This window comes from Macrobrachium rosenbergii, chromosome 50 (assembly GCF_040412425.1).
Source record: "Macrobrachium rosenbergii isolate ZJJX-2024 chromosome 50, ASM4041242v1, whole genome shotgun sequence".
Lineage (NCBI taxonomy): Eukaryota > Metazoa > Arthropoda > Malacostraca > Decapoda > Palaemonidae > Macrobrachium > Macrobrachium rosenbergii.
The window spans coordinates 7,592,501-7,606,502 of NC_089790.1; the positions used below are offsets into that span (position 1 = coordinate 7,592,501).

General features: G+C 35.9%; 1 protein-coding gene across 2 annotated transcripts in view; it reads left to right on the plus strand.

Moving 5' to 3' along the window:
* Nucleotides 1-14,002, plus strand: part of LOC136832575 (cytosolic carboxypeptidase 1-like) — a 198,322-nt gene that overhangs the window by 73,163 nt on the left and 111,157 nt on the right. The window lies entirely within an intron of this gene.

The window sequence follows — 14,002 nt, forward strand, 5'->3', positions numbered from 1 at the left end:
CGCGCCCCAGAGACTATTGACACCCAGTTATCAAATTTTTTCGCACCCGCATAAATGTATGTATGAATACGGTATATGTGACTGTGGGTAAACTATGGTTGTATGAGCGTATGTACGTGTTTCACGCGCACACTCATATACACGTGCATGCAGATGCACAAGTTTATGTAGGTTATTTAGCTCTGATGGAAAAAGAACTTTAAGTGCTAATATTTTCAGGATTACTCTCAGCTCGTTGTTTATTTCAGCTATGGTTTGATTTTATATTATCGGCCACAATTGTCTTATTAGACAATTTATGTATGATTTATCATGGTTAATTGTTACTGACACATGACAGTTCACACCAACAATCATGCAAAACACAATCTCATAATATATAAATATATACAGATTATATATATATATATATATATATATATATATATATATATATATATATATATATATATATATATATATATATATATATATATGGAGAGAGAGAGAGAGAGAGAGAGAGAGAGAGAGAGAGAGAGAGAGAGAGAGAGAGAGAGAGAGAGAGAATACTAAAGCTTCTTATCGTGTCAAACATTGAAGTACATATTTTATAAGACTGAAAAACTTAGAAGTTATAAAGAAGGGGTAGCCTTTCATTTGTATGCTGTACGCTGCCATATAATAATTAATCCGATTTCTTTTCATTGTGTTTTTCTTAAGTATTGCGAACGGAGATTCCGTTGATGAACTTTTGTGTCCTTCTGTTATGTTCTATATTCCATGACTACTTTTTTCTTTTATTACTACTACTGTGCCTATCGCTTCCTTCTGTATTATTTAATTGTGTCATATTGCAACATGTACTAAGAGTGAAACTGTATGGAAAATGGGAAAATATTTAACTTATTAGTCTCTTTATTGTATGGAAATTTATGTTTTTAGTTACTATCATGATTTGTACGAATATCAGTAATAGTAGTATTAGCTGTATCCTATTAATTGTATTTTTGCTCAGGTTTTAATAAGGCACAATACAGCACTTTTGTTATTATTATTATTATTATTATTATTATTATTATTATTATTATTATTATTATTATTATTATTGTCATGAAAAGTAACATCATCAGTGATTAGGTTATTTTTGATTAACAGTTTAATATTATTATTATTATTATTATTATTATTATTATTATTATTATTATTATTATTAGTAGTAGTAGTAGTAGTAGTAGTAGTAGTAGTAGTAGTAGTAGTAGAAGGTTATTTTTGCATTTGAATAATAATAATAATAATAATAATAATAATAATAATACTATTCAAGGGATAACCAAAAAGCGATCTGATTTTCTAATCCCCCTTTACTTATTTATTAATCACATTTTCCTCTCTCTCTCTCTCTCTCTCTCTCTCTCTCTCTCTCTCTCTCTCTCTCTCTCTCTCTCTCTCTCTCTCTCTCTCTCTCAGCTGATTTCCCTTTGGACCCCTCTCGGGTTTATGGTCTCTCGGCTCTATCCAATTTGGTTTTCGGCTGAAGATTTCAAGGCAGAAAGAAAGAAATATATCAAATAAGACTTTAAAGGTGTAGAAAAGGTGTATTATTATTATTATTATTAATATTATTATTATTATTATTATTATTATTTTTATTATTATTATTGTTTATGTTATTATTATTATTATTGCTATTACTATTATTTATTATTATTATTAATATTATTATTATTATTATTATTATTATTAATTTTTTTATTATTATTACTAATACTATTAATATTAATATTATTATTATTATTATTATTATTATTATTATTATTATTATTATTATTATTATTATTATTATTATTATAGAACTTACAAAAAGGTCCTCTTCAAGTATGGAAAAAAGTAACACTTGGTCTTGATTAGCCTCAAAGGAAACTTCCAACTCGAGGCTTTCCTGAGCGAGGTGGGGAAATATCACTTACTTTGTCCAAAGTTTCCGGCCGAGGGATGCAGAGAGCGCCAGAGGGCGTCCTTGTGTGGCACTGTCCTCATGCTGCCTGTTCCCCTGGGGCGTGAGGAAGTGGCGTGGGTGTGTGTGTGCTTTTGACGACAGGCGTGTCCGTGTATGTTCCGTGCTTCTGATTCTGTTTAACTCTGAGGCATTTCTGGTTCTATTTATCTCTGAGGCATTTCTGATTCTATTTAACTCTGAGGCATTTCTGATTCTATTTAACTCTGAGGCATTTCTGATTCTATTTAACTCTGAGGCATTTCTGATTCTATTTAACTCTGAGGCATTTCGGATTCTATTTAACTCTGAGGCAAACAAAGAACAGTAAGCTTAACTTGAATAGGATCTTTTGGTTCATGAGAGAGAGAGAGAGAGAGAGAGAGAGAGAGAGAGAGAGAGAGAGAGAGAGAAAAGTAATTTCGATATATGGCAATAAATCCGTTCTTTACTAAAACTTATGCACTTACGTATTTATCCAAACTTTCATGAAAAAAATTATATTATATATATATATATATATATATATATATATATATATATATATATATACTGTGTATATATATATAATATATATATATATATATATATATATATATATATATATATATATATATATATATATATATATATATATATATAGGATTTGCTTTATTTGGAATCGTGCTGTCTTCTGCTGGTAACTTCACTTCATGCGGTGCACTGTTGGCATTACTTAAGGTTCTTTGCAGCGTCCTTTCGGCCCCTTGCTGCAACCTTTTTCGTTCCTTTTACTGTTCTTCCTTACATATTCTCTTTTTCCATCTTACTTTCCACCCTCTCCTAACAACTGATTCATAATGCAACTGCTTTGAGGTTTTCCTCCTGTTACGCCTTTCAGACCTTTTACTGTCAGTTTCCGTTTCAGCGCTGAATGACTTCGTAGGTCCCAGTGCTTGGCCTTTGGCCTAAATTCTATGTTCAGTTGAATTCTGCTGATTAACTTAGTGGTTTTTATTCCTTGTCTTATGAAGGGGCAACTAGTTTCAGATATCTTTTACGGGTTCACAAGGTTTATTCCAATTTTATTTTTTATAATGTTCTTTGCTAGCCTCTAGAAGGGTAAACAAACCTACATACCAACTATATATATATATATATATATATATATATATATATATATATATATATATATATATATATATATATATATATATATATATATATATATATATATATATATATATATACATATATATATGTATATTTACTCTTTAGCAACACAAGGCTCATCAGCAGTGCACCAAACCCGCTAAATGCTCTGCTCCATTCACCCCTATCTTGTCTGCGTTCTTGAGCCGTCTGGATACTAAGATTTTTCTTTTCCATTTTATCCTTCCTCCTTTCCCGGAACTCTTCCGAATTATACACTCCTTTCACATGCTTCCCAGCTCAAAATTCTTCTGATCCTGTGTGTACTGCGCAAGCAGTTCACCCGAGGAGTTTCAACTGTTTGTTTTTCTATCATTTGAATTACACATCCAAACTTCACTTGTATAAAGGTGAGTAGGCTCAACGCTCCCAGCATACATCCTCACTTTGCTTTCCATAGTTTGCACATAGCCATCTACCTTTCTTGTGACTCGCCTTGTCTGTCGTCTTACTATCATTCATTATATTTATTCCTAAATTCTTAGATGAACCACCTGCTTCCACTACCACCATCCGTATGAACTGGCTTTCATTCAAGTTCATAATCTCAAATGGACTCTCAGTCTTCCCCTGCAAACATTTTCAAACCCTTTTACTAGGTTCTGGATTTTCTCTTCACGATCTCCAGTGAACCTCGAGCTATCTACGAACATCAATCATTCCGCTCTCCATTCGCGACTTATTTTCTTATCCCATTCCTTTGCACCTACATCTGCAGTCTTTTCCTTGACTCCTCTCCTCACACCGTGCATAAGGGTATTGAACAGACATTGTGGCGTAACATACCCTTGTTTCAGACCAAGTTTTATGCCAGTACAGGCATTCTCCCGCATACATGCTCGTATGCTAATGCATGCTTCAGTTTCGTTGTAAAAAAATTTTTTTCTGCCAGTAACTTATGTTTTATACCATACATTCTCATAGACCGTCTCAAGTTATGTATATATATATATATATATATATATATATATATATATATATATATATATATATATATATATATATATATATTACTAGCAGGACCTTATTCAAATTGGATGGCATCTAGTGGAGATATTTATTCAGAAAGAGTACGGATACTTTATAATGAGGACTGTTTGTCCAAGAGAGCTTGTAGCTTTTCCTGAATAAACATCTCCACTAGATACCATCCACTCTGAATGAGGTCCTGTTAGTAATTCTACTAATGCACAGAACAATTGTGTATGTGATAAAGTTATATATATATATATATATATATATATATATATATATATATATATATATATATATATATATATATATATTATATATATATATACATATATATATATAAGTATACATATATAAGATATGTATAATGTGTACGTGTGTGTATGTGTGTGCACGCCTTATGTACTGGGTCACTGAAAGTAGGCCGTCTGTCACGCTCATACAGGTTAGTTTGTCATTCAGCTGACTTTGTTGTTTGAAACTGAACTAGTTTACAGCGGTTTCAGACGGTGCATATGCCTGATTCTGACAGAGGAAATTGAGACAGTGGACAATTATGGAGCTCTGGCGTTGGCGCTACATTCATCATATTAAAAGACTAAGGTACACCTTTTTATGGCCAGACATATCACCCAAACCGCCCTCTCTCTCTCTCTCTCTCTCTCTCTCTCTCTCTCTCTCTCTCTCTCTCTCTCTCTCTCTCTCTCTCTCTCACACACACAGTCGCGATGTTGTAATATACTCGTCTGAAGATGAACAGGGTCAGGCAGGTGATATTTGAGAGATATTAAATCTATATTTACCTTGAACTGTTTTGGGCCATCTTGTGGACTTGTTATGTACAAACTTTAGGGTTTGTTTTTTATGTATTTGTTTTATGAAAGTGGAATTTTGGTGTGTATTTATACGTGTGTATATATATATATATATATATATATATATATATATATATATATATATATATATATATATATATATATATATACATACACATACGTACACAGACACACACATTATATATGCATGTATGTATGTATGTAATGTATGTATGTATGTATGTAACATATTCAAAATAAAGTTTTTCACCAAATGCCACTTTTATTTTACACAGTGGAAGGTTTTGCACAGTAGAAAGGAAACATATGAACTACAGTAAATTATTATTATTATTATTATTATTATTATTATTATTATTATTATTATTATTATTATTATTATTATTATTATTATTATTATTATTATTATTATACACTTTTCTACGTTGTGAAAAAAGTCATAACAACCACTTTCAATCTTTAATGAAACACCCGAGCCAGAACTCTGACGCGTTGGCACCTGTGACGTCACGCGTTTCAGAGTGGCACTATAACATAACACTGCCTTGTGTTTTGGCACCTGTGCCCATGGGCGAGTGCCAGTTCCTCTTTATTGTATAGATTATTTGGCCACATGCGATACACGGTACTTTGCATCCACCCCTGTTTGGTTGTTTGTGCGTTTGTGGGGTTCGGGATACACTTAGACTGTACACGTATTGTATTGATGCATTAACTATATACGCATTGAATTAATACATTCACTATACACGCATTGTACTCATACATTCACTATACATGTGTTGTATTCCTGCATTTGCTATACACGTATTGTATCATACATTCACTATACACGTATTGTATTCATGCATTCGCTGTACACGTATTGTATTCATACATTCACTATGCACGTATTGTATTCATTCATTCGCTATACACGTATTGTATTAATACATTCACTATGCACATATTGTATTAATACGTTCGCTATACACGTATTGTATTGATACATTCGCTATACACTTATTGTATTAATAGATTCGCTATACACGTATTGTATTCATACGTCCAAGCTCTACACGTATTGTATTAAAATATTCACTATACACGTATTAATACATTCTGCCCTACACGTATTGTATTAATACGTTCAGACTATACACGTATTGTATTAATACATTCAAGCTCTACACGTATTGTATTAATACACTCAGGCTGTACACGTATTGTATTAATACGTTCAGACTATATACGGATTGCTCTCATGCATTCAGACTTTACATGTATTGTAGTAATACATTCTTATTGTCGTGTAAGTGTTTATGTTGTATGGTGAGAGAGAGAGAGAGAGAGAGAGAGAGAGAGAGAGAAAGAGAGAGAGAGAGAGAGAGAGAGAATATCTTCCTGTAACGAAAATTCAATTTTAGGCTATATCTTACTTAGTGATAATGGACTGTAATCCGAGAGAGAGAGAGAGAGAGAGAGAGAGAGAGAGAGAGAGAGAGAGAGAGAGAGAGAGAGAATCTTTGTGAAATGAAAATTTAATTTTAGGCTAAATCTTACCCGGTGATAAGGCATCGTATTCTGATGAGAGAGAGAGAGAGAGAGAGAGAGAGAGAGAGAGAGAGAGAGAGAGAGAGAGAGAGAGAGAGAGAATCTTCTTGAAATGAAGATTCAATTTTAGGTTAAATTTTACTCAAAGATAATGCAATGTGTATAAATGAGAAACCAATGTCTGCACATGTATGTATTAAATATGAATGCTTTTGGGTGTAATGAAGGTATGAATGCGAACACCTTTCATTATTGTCATTATAACAGTCATCAAGTCTTTAGGAAAGTACTGGCACCCATCAGACTAAAGCTCTCCAAAGGGAAGGAATGCAGTCTGGAGATTACTCATTTTAATTTTCACAGGGTTCAAGAATGAGTTCTGACCAGTTCTGATTATTTCTTCTATTTTTCCTGTGCATTCAGTATCTATTACACGTTTTTTCCTTTGTTATTACATGTACTGCTGTCCTCTCTCTCTCTCTCTCTCTCTCTCTCTCTCTCTCTCTCTCTCTCTCTCTCTCTCTCTCTCTCTCTAACTAACAGATGAGCTCTAATGCGCCAAGATAATCAGGGAATAAGTTTCAAGATTACACGAATCTGCAAACATATTAAAAGTAATTCCGTGCAAGTAATTACCGAACCTCCTTTGGACGTGAAAAATTATTCGCTGGGGGGAAATGAGTCTCACGACAGATTCTTTTCTGAGAGAGAGAGAGAGAGAGAGAGAGAGAGAGAGAGAGAGAGAGAGAGAGAGAGAGAGAGAGAGAGAGAGGGAAAGAAAATCCTCATCAATATTTTTATTACTGTATTGATTAGTATTGTTACTCCACCGTTCCTTAATCCGTTCCCTCCTACTGCTTCCGTTGTCTGTGAATCCTATTGTCTTGGTTCTGTGAGAATCAGCTCTCTCACTTTTTTAAGGTTTGAGTCCCAGTCTTTCTTCTCTCCCCTTTTTCTTCGCGTCTCCTTCGAGTCTGGGCTACAGATTAGCTTCAGAATACCCGTTCCAGTAGATTCTGCATTATCAGACAACTGAAAACCCCCGAAGCTTTCGTCAGTCATTACAGTTTGTTGTCGTTATCACCAGTCAATTCTTATTCTGTATTACTCCCAGATATCACTTTTCCATATTCCATTTACATCTCTTCTCTTCCACCACGAGCATTTTTTTCTTCATCTTCTGTGTCTTAACCAAGTTATCATTATCAGTAAGTGTTTGTAATAGTAGGACAAGTAGTACTAGTACTAGTAGAAGTAGCAGTAGTATTTTTCACCAGACTCTCCCAAAATTTCCTCATTTTCATTTTTAACCCCCAGGGTTTTTTTCCCCTTTTCACTGACTTCTGAAGCACCCTTCCCCTTCCTTCCTTCCCCTGCCTTCCTCCTCCCCTCCCTTCTCTTCCCCTCTCCTCCCTTCCCTTCTCCCCTCTCTTCCCTCGCCTCCCCTCCCTTCTCTTTCCCTCCCCCTCCTTCTCCCCCCCCCCTCCCTTCTCCCCCCTCGCCTCCTTTCTCTTCCCCTCTCCTCCCTTCCAATCTCTTCCCCTCTCCTCCCTTCCCTTCTCCCCTCTCTTCCCCTCGCCTCCCCTCCCTTCTCTTTCCCTCCCCTCCCTTCTCCCCTCCCCTTCTCTTCCCTTCTCCTCTCCCTCTCTTCCCCTCCCTCCCCTCCCCTCACTTCCCTTCCCCTCCCTTCCCTTCCTTCCCCTCCCCTCCCTTCCCTTCCCTTCTCCTCCCTTCCCTTCCCTTCCCTTCCCTTCTCTTCCCCTCCCCTCCCCTCCCTTCCCTTCTCTTCCCCCCCCTTCCCTTCCCCTCCCTTCTCTTCCTCCCCTCCCTTCCCTTCTCCTCCCTTCCCTTCCCCTCCCTTCCCTTCCCTTCCCTTCCCCTCCCCTCCCCTCCCCTCCCTTCTCTCTCCCCTCCTCCCCTCCCCCCCTTCCCTTCCCTTCCCTTCCCTTCTCTTCTCTTCTCTTCTCTTCTCTTCTCTTCTCTTCTCTTCTCTTCTCCCTTCCCATCCTTTCCCTTCCCTTCCCTTCCCTTCCCTTCCCTTCTCCTCTTCTCCTCCCTTCCCTTCCCTTCCCTCCCCTCCCCGTTAATGCCTAATTATATGTGATAGCAAGTAGAGCACACCTGCAATCACCCGAGATTACCTTTCCTCTTCCTTCTTCATTACGCCTAATTAGTAATTTATGAAGGGAGTTGTTTCTCTTCTTCCCTTGAGGAAGTTCGCATTTTTTCTTCTACTTCTTCTTCTTCTTCTCCCTTTGGCCTATTTTTATGTCCGGAGGTTTCTTGTCGAAGAGTAGGTATTCATATGATGATCTGCGTGTATGCAAATTTCATGCGTATGCATACGTACGTTATGTATATATGAATTATATATATGTATGTGTGTATGTAAGTATGTACATCATGCATATACATATGCATACATACATTATGTGTATATGAATTATTTTATGTGTGTATGTATGTCAGTATGTACAGTATGCATATATGTGTAAATATATATATATATATATATATATATATATATATATATATATATATATATATATATATATAGTTAATTAATTATAATGGTGTATAAGAAGAATTGAATAAACGAGAAGAACTTTAGCAGCGGCGAACAGATGGGTCACGGTGTTTCGAAATGGTTTGAGTATGTGGAGAGAATGGAAGACAGTAATTGGCGAAAAGACTGTATGTTTCAAAAGTGGTAAGAGGGAAGAGGAAAGGAGGAACCTCAAAAAAATGGTGGATAGATGGATTTGAAAAGGTTTTAGAAGGAAAGGTCTTTAATATCATGGACGAAGACATAAGTGTGAATAATGTGTGTGCAGGGTGGTAGAAGCACTGCTGGTGAGTTTTTCCTTAGGTAATGAAGCAGCTAATATTGTGGGAATTGTTTTGTTGACGGGTGTCATTCTCAATTCAGCCAGGGAAATTTTTAATTGTCAGAGAGTCTTGAAATATATACGTATACCTCGTTCTGATCAGTGGACCTGGGTTCGTTTCCCGCTGCCGGCCATCAGAATTTCTTCAAACTTCTTGCACTTGGATCTTAAGGCTTTGTAGTGACAAGCGTATCCAAAAAAGCGTGGAGAATTCGAGAAAGTTAAGAGGCCATTGTGGCTATTACAATTACATTATACACACACACACACACACACACACATATATATATATATATATATATATATATATATATATATATATATATATATATATATATATATATATATATATATATATATATCCTGCAATCTGTTGTATCATTTTTTTAGATCAGGTCAACAGGTGACATATCTTACATCACAACACGTGAATAGATCTCCTCCAGGGAGCCTTGAAAACTTTTTGCCATAACTCCAGATCTCGCCAAAGGTTTTAGGAAGTATGTATATGTGCGCGTGCAACTCTGCTGACTAAGCCTTCCATTCATGATGTCTTCATGTTTGGATGCAAGATTTCTGGCCACGCAGCGTCTCTCTTTTTTTCTCTTAATTTTTTTGTTTTTTATATTTACATTACTACCTTAATACCATTCTCCTTGTATTTTAATAGTTTACTTAGATTTTTGTATACTTTTTTTTATTTATTGGCTTCTTTATTTATTTATTTATTTATTTATTTATTTATTTATTACTCTGTTAATTTATCTGTTTTCTAATAACTGATCTCTTTCTGTATATGCCATTACCTTCTGATACTTCTTTAGAATGAAGACCATATTCTTTGGAAGCTTGAATTTCAAGTCAGTGCCCCCTTTGGTGGGCTTGTACCATATGAATAGGGTTGGTCTTCTGAATAATAATAATAATAATAATAATATTGTTGTTGTTAAAGCTACAACTGTTCCGGTGATGATGTACATTATAGTAACCTGTATTAAAGGGTAAGGATCATAAGAGGTTGCTAACTTAAACTTATGACATTAATTCCATAATCTCTGTAGAAATAGGAAACATCTCTAATCACTAAATGTAGGTTTTTCAAGTGCTGCAGGAATCCCTTAGAGTTCGTGAGATCTAATACCCCCAGCTATGCAAAATCTTTAGGTAAAGTATTATCTATGCGGAGCAAGTCACGGATTGCAGGCACAATGCTGGACCGGTTTATCAGCAAGGTCTTAGCCTTTCGGAAACCAACACCTATAGTTACTAATAAGATGATTGTTGACCTAGCTTCATTTATCCTCCTCCCCAGACATGAAATGAAGTTATTGCTATCCTTGCAGATATCTGGAAGAGATCGGCAAGCGGTGTAATCTGTGCTGTATGAGGCTCGACCTGAAAAACTAGTATTTTCTGAATACCCGATCTTGCTCCGTGATTCATAGGTAATAGTTTACTTATTGATTCAGAGACTGACGATACTTGGTGATACATTCGACTGCAAGTGTTCATCTTCTCAGCATTTGAAAATATGTCGTGTAATGTTGCCAGAAAAGTAGATATAGTTCGTGAGGCTTCCTTTACACGCTGATTTATGAAATTGTCATCTGGGTTGACTGAACAATTTCCCTGTCATGGGATAAAAGGCCTCTTAACTTCTTGATCATGCTAAATGAGTCTGTTCCAAAAGTAAGCAGATGAAAGACTGAGAATGAAAAAGTATTTTCTGGAGAGCCAGAACTGTGCTTGACTATATTCAGACATTATGAGAGGGTCTTTCTGCTAGGTGATTTAAATGCAAACGTTGGTGACAGATATAGAGATTGTGTCCTCGGCTGATGCAGAGTTCCTGAAGTAAATAAGAATTAAAGTTTGACAAGAATGTTTGGGAAAGGGCCTGATCGTGAGAAATACTTGGGAAAGATAAAATAATGAGGAGAAGAGCTTGTTTATTATGGAAGGGAAAGTTGAACAATGTGCTGGTGAGAAGAGGAGAGGCTGGAGTTATATCTGATTATTATTTGGTTGAAGTTAAAGTCAGACTAGATATAAGCTTAAGCTGATGGGTGGAAATGTAGCACTATTTATACTTAAAGTGAGTTTCATAAAAAGGAAGGGGAAAGGGAATATTAGGGGAAAATGGATGAATTAAGGGCTACTGTTGAAGACAAAACGGAAGAGGCCGAGAAGTTACTGGCTTGATAGAGTGAATAAATGTTTGAATGAAATGGCCCTAATATTCAGGAATGGCTTTGGCTTCTTTAGGACTCTTAAACAACAATTTTTTCTAGCAGATCCTCGTCAGTGAATGAGCGAAGGTTCTGTAGATACACATTCTTGATTAGAAAAAATACCCATTTTTTTCAGTCAACGTATTTTAACATCCAGCATGAAAAAATTCAATCTAGAGGTTGCTAATCCCCGTAGCCCACTTACCACCAGCTGCCTAATCCACTGCTTAGGTTAACGGTGGTACTGTGAGATTCAGTGGAATTGTCCTAAAAGAATTCTACCGGGGAGGTGGGGTGGGTTTAGAACTCAAGGACCCATCACTGCTGAGGTGAAAGTCCTTCTCTTGAGTCAGTTAGCGAGGAAGCGGGAGAGGAATGTCATAGTATTATAACTTTGTCGAGTCATTTCTTCCACTAAGGGAAGACATCTGAGGAGAAAAAAATCACTTGACGAAAATCTTGATGAATCACCGGAGACCCGAATCAGAAGAAAAATATAGCTGTTGGGATTTTATTTTGTATATTAAATATTTTGTTTTGATTTTAACTGTAAGTAATCATGATTGTTAACAAGCTTGTGTAAATGTATTTACCAAAGTAGATTAATGTGTGTTGTTTTATTTATTGGAATGTATTAATCTGTGTTGGTGTGTGCGCGCTCGCGTTTGTGTGTGTGTGTGTGTGTGTGTGTGTGTGTGTATGATCGTGTAGATGTAAATTTTTATTGGTAAATTTCATCCATAACATTACTTCCAGCACTGAATTACCATATAGGGCCAAGCGCTTGACCTTCAGCCCAAATGTTATATTCCAGTCCAGTCCAATAAAACAAGGCGAAACTGGATTATCTGCGGCCTTGCCTGTAGTAAAAAACAATTGAAGCTCAGGGAAAATGCTGTTTTAAAGACTTAAGATACTTGGTTGGGAATTTGCGTAGAATTTGGTGTCTCGTCGGATTTTAATTCCAAAATATTCATGTGTGTCGACTATAAGATTTTGGGTTTTATCTTAATGTGATCGTGAAATTCTTTCAGAAAGCTTGTGACCTAAATCCTTGAGATGGACTTATTCTCGGACTTATTATTATTATCTTTTTTTGTGAAGTAACACTCATGTTCTGCGTATGTCTTATAGATGACAAAGATTGTGCAGAATAATAGACATACGGCACCATTTTCCGTATTCCTTTCCATCGTTATTTAAAATGTAGGCTACCTTGCAATCTATCTGAGTTAATTAATACTATTTTGCATATATATATATATATATATATATATATATATATATATATATATATATATATATATATATATATATATATAATGATACTCAAATATACACAGTTTTGGAATTTTTCTAAATGTTATGTGCCTAATATTTCTTTGCAGAATTTTATATACTTGAAAGACGGCGCCATATTTATGTACACGTTTCTTTCTGTCTGTTTGTAAGTACATTTACTGCAGGTGTCTACGTATAATACATATGAGTTTAGTGTAAGGAATAAAAAAAAAAAGGGACCGAGCAATGAGGGTTTTCCCAGTGTAACTGGATAAAACCCAACATCAGTATAATTTTAAGTATGATCCCTAGTGGACTCCGCCATTTGTTATCAAATAAATCCGGGAATTATCACGTGTCATCAGCTGACGAAGACGGGGGGAAAGCTCCGTGACCGCTTAGCATTAATGCCTAATCTCTTTGACCGTTGTAAAAAACTAAAACGAATAAAATCGTGTCTCTTCGTTGCCTGAGCTTCAGAATAACGGCCTTGTATCCCGCTGTTTGTGGCTTTAAAAACACGGGGCCTTTCAGCTGAAGGTAAAAACTTGCAGAGGTTTAATGCCAAGGTAGAAGTGCAGTGACTCGTAGATTTGTGTACGCGAAGAATGCGATCCCAAACGAAAAGATTTCGGTCGCACGACTGCGAAATTTGTCACGAGGGTTTGGGAGGTTAAAAACTCTAATAATATTATTGAAGGCGGCAAAGGAGATGCTTGCAAACTCAGTTCATTTGACTGAATTGGAATATGTAGACCGATATCTCTGCGCTCTCGACGAGTTTGTTTTTAGTTGGGTAATCTGAAACTGGATCTACAGAGCGAGGGTAATGACGCGTCAGCTTGTTGAAGTTTTTGTTGTCCTAACTTAGTGCGCGCCACGCGTCTCTGCTACCATCTTCAGTGCTGTTTTTTTTCTTTAGCACAGAAAGTCTGTATATTTGAGAATAGATGCTTTATGCAAGACAAAATGCTAATGATTATAGAAATGAAAAGATCACAGAGTGTTTGTTGTGGGAAAGAATTTGACTTTTAATTTGGTCAGGTATCCGATACACTTGGACAAGAAGAAGAACCGTTTCCAGAGTGACTTCTGCCT